The following is a 12738-nucleotide window of genomic DNA, read 5'->3' as shown; positions in this document are numbered from 1 at the left end:
TTGGATAACTGCGACCGCCAGTCTGGTGTAGTACGTCTGGATTTGGACCATGTTGAGTCGTGCACGGAATACAGGGTACCAAGGACGAGTCCAGCAAAGTAAAAGGCAGCCTGTTATTATTCAAGCTGGCATCACCAGACCTAGCACCACCGGCTTTGCCACAAATTACGAGAATTTTCAGTTTTATTTACACCAAACAAGCAACAATACTAAGATTTTCTTTCATCTGGAAAAATATATTAATTTAATAAATTTGGGCGTGTGTTCAAACTTCAAATGAATCCCTATTCACCAAGCGCATCGATAATTCGATATATGAGTGATCCCGATGCCATATGTGAGGAACCTTCCATATTGATCCTGTCTAATCAAATCATCGTCTATTGATCAACTTGATTAAAAAAGACTAATTCCGATAGTTCTTGTAATGTGTCATATGCAATGTCCAGGATTTAAACACACTCCACTCGCACAACAATAATACCATTACACAAGCACAACCAAGCACAGCTTTACATTGCAAAAGAGGTTCAAAGTTCATTACATAAAGTCTTCAGAGTTTGCAGCGGAAACTTTACTACACGAGCACTCCATACATAACGCAAAATAAGAAGGTAAACACTATATGCCAATAGTGCCCTTCTCGTAGCCACCGACCATCTACTCCTCACCCGCACCTCCGTCCGTGGGGTAGAAGTACCCAAAGTCGGCCTCCTACTGCGTATCACCTGCATCAACTTTAACGATAGCACCATGAATACAAATGGTACTCGCAGTACTTATCCGATATGGGTATATACTTGCCCGATCTCAAGGAGAATGCATATGGTTAGTAGTAAGGATATGTCATGGTATTTAATTTTGCATAAAAAGCATCTACTTTGATCAAGTTGTAAAAAGCAAAGACATAGCATCTATGATCTCTACATCATACATCGATACATTTGCATAAGTAAAGTGATCATGATCATAAGCTCAATCTTCCATGAACTTCATCGGTAACTCTACGTTAAAGTCAAAGTACAAGAGCGTGCTCAATGTCCGAGAGCGTGGCTATTGCAATAGATCAAAAACCCTGCAGGATGTACAACTTTACCCACACGAGGACAAGACCAACGACCATACCCATGGCCAAGGATAAGTGTTGATTCATGCCTCAACCTTTCACACAAACACAACCGGCTATGAGCGAACGGTCGGGAAGGACAAGTGCACCGGAACCGCCGATCACACTCCATCATGGCTCACACCGAATCCGATCAAGGCAAGGTGTGTCTCATGCTAGTTGGCTTTCCTTCCCATTATTAAGCATGTGGCTTGTACGGATAAGTGCTCAAGTATCAAAGCGATTATGCATCGGTCCTTAATCAACTCAACCAAGTCTAACCATTTGAGTTCCACTCCCAACATGGCTCTACCATATTTCCCAAATCCGAATCACCATTCATAGTTGCTCAATTTTATTCATCATTGACTAGGTGGAATTAAACATTACATCCTATAGCTCGCAAGCGGTGGTGGCCTTGCCACCTCTCGACTTCTACCAAAACTATGCAATGCTAAGCATATAGTTCGTAATGTTGGGATTATCCTAACAAGCATACTCAACTATGAGGGATTATCCTAAGCAAGGTTGGTAATGCATTAAATAGATTCTAAACAAGCATTAGTAAGTATAGTAAGTCATGCACAACCAAGACACTTATATAGACTTCATTGATCCAAAATATGAGAGAAAATATGCTTAGGTGCCTGCCTTGAGTTTCAAAGGAAGCGTCATCACCCACGATCTCCAACTTGTGCTCACCCTATTCTTGATCCGGCATCACAATCTCTACACGAGTGCAATGATGCTTGATAAGTAAATATGCCATGAATGATTGCAATGCGATGCTCATGATATGAGAAAAATGATTTATTAGTGCAAAAAACAAGATAAAAGAGGCTAGATATATAATACATATATGTTCAACTATAAATAAAAGCATGGGGATTAAACAACTACCAAGTGGTCTTAGTTTAGGGGTTCCCGGACACTCCGGATAGGCAAAATCCGGATACTCTGGATTTCGGCCTGGATACTCCGAGTGTTGCTACAGTAACCCCCCGATACTCCGGGTTTGCTTAGTAATCCCGAAGACTCTGGCAGCTCGACATGTGAACATTGGAAAATCCGTTGCCGGCGATTCCGACCTTGGTTTGGGGTAAGGTTTGTTTCTAATCGTAGGAAGGTGGGGAGTCTATTTTGATAGCTAAATTCAACATGCATTGGGATTTGCGAGCTCTAGGTCATCAATAGTGAAGGTGCTCCAATGGCTCTAAACCTAAGGCAATGGGGTAGATTGGGGGAGGGGATGAGCTTACCGGCGACAAGTGCAACACCGGCAAGGTCTTGAAGATGGTGGGGAGGGCTTGGTGAAGCTCGAGCTCGTCCTTCTTGCTTGAAGCTTGAGGGAGGTGAAGAAGATGAAGGAAGAGCTTGGGGAAGCTCCAAGGGAGAAGATGAAGCCGAGGTGGTGCAGCTTGCCGGCGTCGTGCTCCGGCGAATCTCCAGTGAAGCTCCGACGAAGGGGAAGGTGCTTCAATGGTGGGGGAGGAGAGGGAGCTCCTCCATGGCTTGGTTAGAGAGAGAGGGGGGGTTGGAGTGAGTGAGGGAGTGAGAGAGAGTGGGCAGGGGAGGGTGCTGGTGTTTGTGAGGCTTGGGCTGACACGTGGGTCCCATGAGGGTGATGTGGCATCTAAGTGATGTGAGTTTGACATGCGTCTGCTACAGTAATCCCGGATACTCTGGGTTTCAACTCGGATACTCCAGGTCAGCCCTACCCGGAGGTTCCGGATTGAAATCCGGACATTCTGGAATTCCTACTAGCCTTGAAATTAATTGATGATATGCACATGATGACATGATTCCTCTACTAATTAGTTTAGGGGTGCTACACCATCTGACATATAATTTGTATGATATATTCCCTGAAATGATGAGAGAATTGTACCTGTTAAAAGAGAAACAAATTCATACTATCCAACTAATAGGATATTTCGGTTTTTAATCTAGAATAACAAAATCATACACACAGGGTTGTGGGTCCTCCAATTCTTGGAACTGGATTATTTTGGTCCTTTCTGTAGTTTTAAAGGTAACTTTTGCTAAAAAGATAAATCTTATTTAGATAGTATAAATAATTTATTTTATAAAATAAAATTAGTACCAAAAGTTTTTCTAAAATGTAACCTATCCACTGATGCTCTGTTTGAAGTTACTTGGCTATGATTTGTTTGTATTGCTGGTTGTTTTATTATTTCTAGTCCTGCCTGTTATTTGTTCAAATTGTTTTTTACACGAGCTAGAGGCTAGCAATCGGTGAAACTGTTTTTCTTTTTCACACATGTGACAGTGATTTTCGGTTGCCCTTCGTTATAGAAAGCGCAAACGATCCAGATCTGCGTGTTGGTGGGCCTTGTTGTAAAACTAATGATTCTGAGTAGCGTCGCGTCGCCGACAAGGAAAAACAATCACACGAACACAAAAATAGACAATACACAGATATAGGGTGGAGCTCTCTTCTCATTATTTTCTGGATAATAGATCTATACAAAGCTCTTCCCTCTCCTCCCATATATATATGGACTTGCGGGGTCAGGGTCCTACTTGGAGCCCAAGTTTCGGTAGAAGCCCGTTCGCGTCCTACAGGGACACGTTTCATAACACTCCCCCTCAGGCGAATAGCGCGGAATGCATGTCTCATTAAAAACTCCATCTGAAAAACCCAGTGGGAGAAAACGGTTCTATGGACAAAAGAGTACATTGCATACGCAAGATGTATTTGCACGTATTGCCTCATTAAAAACCTTATGTGAGAAAACTTCAAATAAAAACTCACTAAGGAAAAAAGAGTATAATACACAACCTTCATGGTTTATTATCTTCAAGATAAATTATTCTTCAGGAATATTATGCGTATGAACTTCACTAGCAAATAAGATCTACTTGATCAGATCTTAAGCAACCAAGTGATAGATAATTCAATCATTATTTCAGATAATGAATATGCTCCCCCTCATAGTGACATCCGTTGAACTTCATTGTCCAATATGTCGTAATCGCATTTTGCATAAATGCATATAAGCAATGGTAAGTAAATACCACAATGTTAAGTCTTCATAACTTTTCTCACAATTCTTCTATGAATATATCGAGAGTTATGGAGCAATATGCTTCAGGCATATTTGAATTTGATGCAATCAAATTATCACTTAATTGATTTATTGTGCAATACAATCAAAATATATTCTCTATGGAGAATAAAATCCTTTCATAGGATTTAGGGGTATCGTAGTTGCAAATTAAATATATCTTCGAGATATAATATATCAAACTTCATAGTAAGATATTTAATGCAACATCCATTAGTCTGATCTTTAAGATCATATACCAGTCTTTTCTATATGGGGATTACACCTTGTACCTTCGTGGTACAATATAAAATTATTATTCAATTGCTAGCTAGTACCTTCTGAATACTAATGTAGTTTCATATTCAATCGGGTATAAAATCCATTGCGAGGATTAATGGTGTTTATTCAAAATTCGACCGGGAAGTCATTCATTGACTTATTCCTTCGAGGGTATATCTCTTCTATGAGATGCTCTTCATGAGACTTTATTCCTTCTAGGATAGACGCTCTTCACGAGACTTTAATAATTATATGTTGCGATTACTATTCTTCAAGAATATTAAATCCTTCAAGGATTGAATCATATGAATTTTCTGAATTCATTTTTTAGGGATTTTTTTGAATTCATTTGATTAACTACATTTATTCATATTATATCATTTGCCAGAAATGCAACAGAATGTTTTACGAGTAGGAGAATAAGTCCTTCGAGGACCATGAATCATAATACTTCACCAATTTTATGATTCATCCTCAATTGCTTTCTTCATTGACCCAATGTAAATGCTTCATGCATTTATGCCATGGACTTTATTTCCGGATCCGGGTTCTCATAAGAGAAACAATAGCAATTTCTTGAGGAAAATATTGTTAACAATTATTCTATTCTCTCCCACATATTCATCAAAGATGATTCAAGTAACCATAATATTTCCCAATAATATGGTTGTTCTGTTTTCCCACACTAGATATGCGTGCGCCTATAGTGATGGGTTCATCTTTAGGATGTTCTCTTCATGAGATATTCTCTTCGTGAGAATTGAGGAGTTTTATTAATTCATTCATGAATGTCAGTAGTTCTAGAATCCACAAACACCAATATAGATCTTAGAGTGATCAAGTCTAAAATCTATAATTGTCTGTCTATATAGGATCTAGATAAATGACATCTACGTCATTCTACTATGATGATATACATGCAGGCGTCCCCGCAATATATCAATTCAATATTTATTTTACTGCAAGTAAAATGTAACTTCTGGTCTGAAACTTCAAGTTTACTCCTCTTTGCTTCAATGCAAAATTTATCTGGCATTCATTCAAGCTTCATGCTTTTAATTAGTGCGTGACATTATTCCTGTTGCAAGCTTTCAAGGAATATACTCTCATGATCATGACCATTCTTCTTGAATGTAAGGCATTATATGAGGCTTTCTCTCCCCCTAATGCCGTCATTAGATCATTGTGATAGCATACTTCACAACTATATCCTCAGTGATGGGCATTCATGACAAAATTCAGATTTCTATGTCCCCATTTTAGATGGGTGCCCTCTCATGTATGCTATCATGGTGAAATTTTGGGAAAATATTGACGCACTTATTCAGTTTCAATCTATGCAGTTGACTAGACATATTCTAATTTCAGTAGAACAATAAATGTCTAGTTTCTTTTATTCTTTCGCAACAAATATAATTCAATTACATAAAGCATATAATTGAAATCAATACTGAGATAAAGAAACTACAAGTTTCTAAATGCTAGGAATTTCTTCTAGAATGTGCAACTGCCATTTCATCATAAACCAATGCAAATATTTAACACCAAGCAATAAGCACTGCACAATGGACTACCAGGTCCATGCCACATGCTCAAGTTCAGTTAAGCATATTAAACCCCATATTAATTTCTAATTTTCTCCCCCTGATTTGAACCTTCATGGCTCAAGCGAAAAATGATAGTTTCTATGCTAAATCATTTATGTGCATTCTATGCACAATTTGAAGTGACATACGAGTCATTCAGTACTATTTCGTCTAACTGGACGAGAGTACAAAGGAGCAAAGTAGCTACTTTCAGAGTAGCACATGAGTATGACATGCAAGTCATTTTCATAATAGGATTAATAGTGCAGAATAATAAACTTCAGGTTATTAACTTCTTCAAGAAAATTTATGCAATGCTATGGTATAAATACTTCGCATAGAGCTCCAGGCTCAATTGCCATGGTTATATCTATTAGTTTCTTTATATTATCTACATTCATCCATTCAACAATCAATATCCTCCTCCTGTTCACGCCATCTTGTAACTTCAAGTTATTATATGCTTCATGCATTACATTGATCCATTTCAGATGGATATCGCAATTATGTGACGAGCATAATGTAACTGTGAAAACATTTCAGATGCATTCACAACTTATGCCACTAGCATAGGTTTATCGTGAAAATTAATATATGTACTACTATGTACAAAATATGTAAAATAGGGTGGATATGATATAAACTTCAAGTTTCCATAGAGCAAGGAATCAGTACTTAGTAAAAGATCGCACTTTTCAAGGCCAAATTGATCTATCAAAGTCAATTACAAGGCCAGTGCACTCGATTTGTCCATGTGCTTCAAAGAAATTTAGTTTCCATGTACCTTCTTGGTCATAGTGCACAAAGGATATATAATTATTCTAAAAGAATAATTATTGCTCATGGTGGATAAATATCGTTACAGATTATTTACACTAATAGATATAGGCAGTTACTAACAATGTTCAGCATTTAATTCATATATTCCAAGCATAATATACTGCGGGAATAAAAACAATTGCATCTTAATAAAATAAGATGCTCCAAAATGAACCTTCAAACTATATTCAAAAGATGTATCTTCTAGAGATTACAAGAACCACTTAATTCGTTGCAGGAATTAAAAACTTAGTACACCACCACTACTATGCACATATGTATCATATCGATCTTCTATGATCATATTTATTTTTCTTCATGAAAAACTAAAAAAATGATACAATTTCATGACCTTCAAGATCAATGTCCAATTATCCTAATATAAAAGTTGCATGCTTATTAGTATATTACTGATATACATTCACAAGTCTGTTGTGAGCTTGATAAATATGTAACCAAAATTCAAGTGTTCTGCACTCAATTATTGGTGTTATCCTAGATCACGTACTGATGATGCTCAATAATTCTATTTTGGTTTCTTCTTGATCCCAAAATGAATGTATTCTTTTATCACGATCTTCGGACTCGTGATACTCTCTATATGTCCTATCACTTCAGTGATAGAGACTACGTAGCTTCATGCTAACAACAATATTGAGCATTATCAAAATGCTTAAAGTGTATTAGTTCTCAAACTTCAAGTTTGAAAACATATTGAACTTCCGTATTCAATAGTTAGATTCTTCAAGAATCACTCATTCAATGAGTTTTACTACACTTCAATACATTGAATCTTCAAGATTATATACCAAATATATTATTCTTCCACTAACTTTTCTTCAGAAACAGTCGGTGATTAATCCTTCATGGATTTAACATCGATAATTTGGTATTTAATGACCATACAAGGTTCTTAATTCTTCCAGGATTATTTCAAGATATTATTTCTTCTAGAAACATGGACATTTTATACTATTCAAATAATTGTTCAAATAAGTTTACTATATGTAAACTAGTAGTGGAGTGTACAAGTAGTGGTAAAAAGGTCCTAAAATCATAGTTCTACTATGATTAAAGGTTCAGATTTCTATAGTTTGAAGTTCATTATTCATGCAAAAATGATTTCAGATCATAAATCACAGTAATTACGCACAAACTAAGGATTTATTCAGTAAATAACAAGTATTTATGCTTCAAGCATAATTTCCCTACTTCCCAGGTGTTATTTGCCAAATAACATGGTTCACACTTTTTCGAGTAAGGTTCTGGTTCATTTGCAAAAGTTTTTGAGTCCTATTGTAGTTTGCAGAACTACTAGGGACAAATTTGCAAAATTATTCACTGCGTGTGAATATCCAGATAATTATAGGAGAATTCTATAAATTTTCAAAAATTACAGACTTCATTTTGCAAAATTCTAGGTCAGAATGCAATTTTCAAAATTGTTAGAGACCAAGTTGCAAAATATATGAACTGCATGTTCATAACTAGAAATATCAGGGAGTAATATGCTAGATTTTGTGGGCACACAAGATTCTGCCATGAATCCAATTAAATCTGAGGGTCTATTTTCAGAATAGCATGTTCCAGTAAATTTCCAGAAAAATAGAGGGTATTCTGTAATTTTTCAGAAATTACAGAAATTATTTTGCGAAATTCAGGGTCAAAATGTAATTTTCTGAATTATCATAGACCAATTCACAAAATATATCAACTGCGGGCTGATTACTGGAAAATATAGAGTATTATTCTGCAAGAATAACATACTGGAACGTAAATATAAAATTTACAGGGGCTAAAATTCAAGAAATTCGGATTTTATCAATTTTCAGAATTGATTTTGCATTTATGGGCCTACTTCGGCCGCTATTGGGCTTTGCCGGCCCAATTTCCCCACACCCTCAGCCCGACCCGTCTACTTGCGTGAAACCCTAGCCACCCTCAACCCACTCCCCACTGCCACCCACTGTGATTTCTTCTGGCAGCTTACTGCCATCTCTCCCACGCCGCAGCTGCTCCTGGCGTCGTGCCTCCATGCCGTTGCATGGCTCCCTGCCGTCGCCCAACTAACACCGCGTAGCGCCGGCCATCCGCGCCTCCATGGCCGGTGTGAATGACGAGGACCGAACAACTGCCAGTCGTTGGCCCCTCATGCCGAGCGCGTGAGGTGCGCGAGCCCTTCAGGTAGCTCCACGGGCGAGCGGGTTGACGAGATCGAGGTAGCTGCCACTGGCCGTCGTCTCGATGGCTCTAACACCGAGCCCGTCCATGCCTCCTAGGCCGGATCAGAGGACAAGGTGCGCTCGGCAGCAAGCCGGCGTCCCTTCGATGGTCCTTGTGCACCTGCTTCCGAGGTGCGCCGAGCAAGGGAGATGTGCGGGCGTCCATTCAGCGGCCCCTGCATGGTGGTGCATGGTTCCGGCGGGGATCGTGTGTGGAGCAAAGGTGGTTCTCGACCATGCTGTGGCCGGATGTGGAGAAGAGGTGAGACGGATCTCACAGGATCCGTAAGCGATTTCAAATCGTTAGGGTTAGGGACTATTTTTCTGTTTCTACTTGTTTGTCGTCGAAATCGGATTTCTGATCCGATCTATTTGTACGATTTGTGGTGGCTTCAAGCCCAACCATTCTATTGTACTGTGAATTACATGAACAAAATCTACTGTATTTCGATCTGCTTGATTTGCGTACCTTCAATTTTTCTTCGAATGCATACCTTCAATTTGCGTAGGGTAGTATCTAGTAGATGCAAGCCGCGTAGGGCGATAGGCATGGTCGAAAACCTGCCTGATCGACGTTGTTCAGCGACAGTCTTTTCATCCACGCGGCCAAATGAGCTTTTCATCCACGCATGGTGTCTATGCTTGCTCGTTGATCGTCGTTCCTCGCAGTAGTAGATTAATCGCATGATTAGTGACTGCAAGCACAAATCAATCTACTAAAAGCAACAAATATTGAACGACTCACCTGGAATCAGCAAGAGCTATGCGTGCTGATAACGTGTTGTAAAACTAATGATTCCGAGTAGCGTCGCGTCGCCGACAAGGAAAAACAATCCCACGAACACAAAAGTAGATAATACATAGATATAGGGTGGAGCTCTCTTCTCATTATTTTCTGGATAATAGATCTATACAAAGCTCTTCCCTCTCCTCTCATATATATATATAGACTTGCGGGGTCAGGGTCCTATTTGGAGCCCAAGTTTCAGTAGAAGTCCATTCGCGTCCTACAGGGACACGTTTCATAACAGGCTTAGTGGGGCTCGGCCTATCTGTTTGAAATTCAGGTGCTGTGGATCGAGTTTGCATGGCATCTTACTTTCTTGTACCACATTTTACACATTGATTATGGAACGAAAAGGGTTACAGGAGATCTTGAGCAGCAGAAGTCACACAGGCAGCGGCGCCACTACACATACTGTCATAGCGACACGGGATTTCTCTAAAAAATCATGGAAGCTGTTCGAAATGTGAAAATCCAGGTGCGAAGTCCTTTTTTAGAGGATCCACTAGAAACTCTGGAGCGGCTTTGCCGCGCGCTTTTATAGCAGTGGCCACTGTTACCTGTTTAGAACATTATAATTTTTTATGTGCTTTTGAGAAATTTGAACCTTTGGAGTTATAGTAAATGAAACCAAAACAAAGCGGATCCCATGATATATACTTAGGCCTCATTTGGTTTTTTAATTAGCTGTAATGTTTGGATGTCAATTCAATTGTTCATATGTCAACTAAATATTAAAATAATTACATAAGTTGTAATTAGGACTCTAGACGAATCTATTAAGTATAATCAATGCACGATTTGTGCTGTAGCAATTAGTGGTTAAATTATGGACTAATTAGGCTTAATATATTCATTAAGTTACGACTTATGAAATCAAATTTATAATAAATATATACTTAGTGCTTCTAATTGGTGTTTAAACATGCGATGTGACAGAACTTATGACTGAAACTTAAAAAACCAAACATAGCCTTAGCTTATTCTAGTTCACATGACCAATATCGACAATGAAATAGAAAGGTAGCATATACGCTTGCACAATGGAACCTTATTAAAATAGGAAATTTGCTTTACGTAGTTAGGTGAAATCATATATCTCTTATTCATATAGAAATCATATGATATGTTTAACCTTCTATATTGGCTTAAGGAAAGAAGCTATTTACAGTCTGCCGCTGGTACAAGAAGGGGAAAAAAAGAGATCACCTAAATGACCCAAATCTTGTTGAAAGGTAACTATAGAGAACAAATAAGTAATCCTTTCAACATACCGAGAGTCAGTATCAGATGGGTTCAAGCAAAGCAACAAGCTTACTCATTTTCCCGTAATATGAAAGCAGAATTTAGTTTCTGGCTCCATATAAATCATATGAGATACTTGATGAACTGGTGGCAGCACCTGCGGAGTTTGCAACCAAAGCAAAGGAGGAAAGGACTCAACTCCATTTTCATGCTCATCATCTGGCACCTTTGGAAAGAGAGACACGGCAGGTTGTTTAGAAGGGAAGCGCTGATCATTATGCAGCTGACGGATCTTGCAGGAGGCGTCAGCCTGGCTACACGCAGGCGCAAAGCACCTCACCTCTTAGGAATGGTTGATCAGTAGTCATGTCCCCCCTGTCTCTAGGTTGTTTAAGCTTGCTGTATAATCACAACCACGTGTCATTAGTCCTCCGCGTCATTGTAAAAACATTCCTTTTTCATCTTCTTAATGCAGAGGAACACAGCTCTCCTGCGTTTTCATGAAAAGATACTTGATTCTTCAAATCAATTCAAGAAAAGTAGTCAATTTGATGAAGGTATCTGGCATTGATTTTGGAGAAAAAGAACTCTTATTGTGTTCCTTGAGCACAACATATATGACCAAGGGGTCACTCATCATCACGTTCTGGGTTGGTGTTCCATCGAGCAGGTGGTAAGCGCAGGCGCAGGCATTGGCACATACAGTACAAGCAGCCATCATTTTAAAACAACCGGAGCTCGATCTACTGTAATTTGTTCATGCTCTTTGGCCACAGGCCACCTAAGCTACAATTTGTTCCATGGATGTTAGTATCTGTATCTGCACATCTCTAAACAAATCAATAACCCGTGAAGACTCAATTAAACTAACTTTTCAGTTCCAACTTACCTTTAAACGCACAAATCACAGTTGTATAATCGTGAGTCACCAAATCTCTAATAGCCTGGTAGGTCGTGGTCGTGCCCCCACTCATTTGTCGTCTCCTCGACTGTGGCTCGAGCTCGCCACCTGTTGGATGAGGTAGCCGACGATAATGGCCTTGAGGGGCAGAAGACTGGGGCTTGGGCATCGGGCGAACAGCTAAGCGCGGCATGGATGAGACGGCCTGCAGCCTCCATGCTGGAGCTCATATCACCGGCGTCGTATTGGTGCACTGCACAGTGCACAGGGCTGGGCGAAGCAGCCATGAATGGACGGACGGTAGTGGCAGCACTGGTGGAGAGCTCATGGAGCCATACGTCGATGTCCCAGAGAGCTCCTTCGTGAGTCGTGACTGTCTTGAGCAGCACGCTGTTGCGACCTGCGACAGGCAGACATGGCCAATTCATTTGTAGCCATGGGTGGAGCATCGGCAACTCCGACCTCGACGGCGGCCGTGGCCGTGGCGTGACTTGCGACAATAGCTTCCGCACGCTAGATACACATATGTTTACGGCGACGCGAAACGACGAGAAAATCGCTGAGCTTGGCGAAGGATCGCGAAACTCTGTCACTCGCGCTATGGACGGCTGGGATTCTCATTGCTCGAGATCCAATAGAGGAAATAGATGGGCGACGTGGCCCAATAAAGGATCGATAATGTCACCAACTTTAGAGATTAGAGACGTGGCCCAATAAAGGATCGAT

This window comes from Panicum virgatum, chromosome 2N (assembly GCF_016808335.1).
Source record: "Panicum virgatum strain AP13 chromosome 2N, P.virgatum_v5, whole genome shotgun sequence".
In the NCBI taxonomy this organism is placed as follows: Eukaryota; Viridiplantae; Streptophyta; class Magnoliopsida; order Poales; family Poaceae; genus Panicum; species Panicum virgatum.
Note: the sequence above shows the minus strand (reverse complement) of the source record.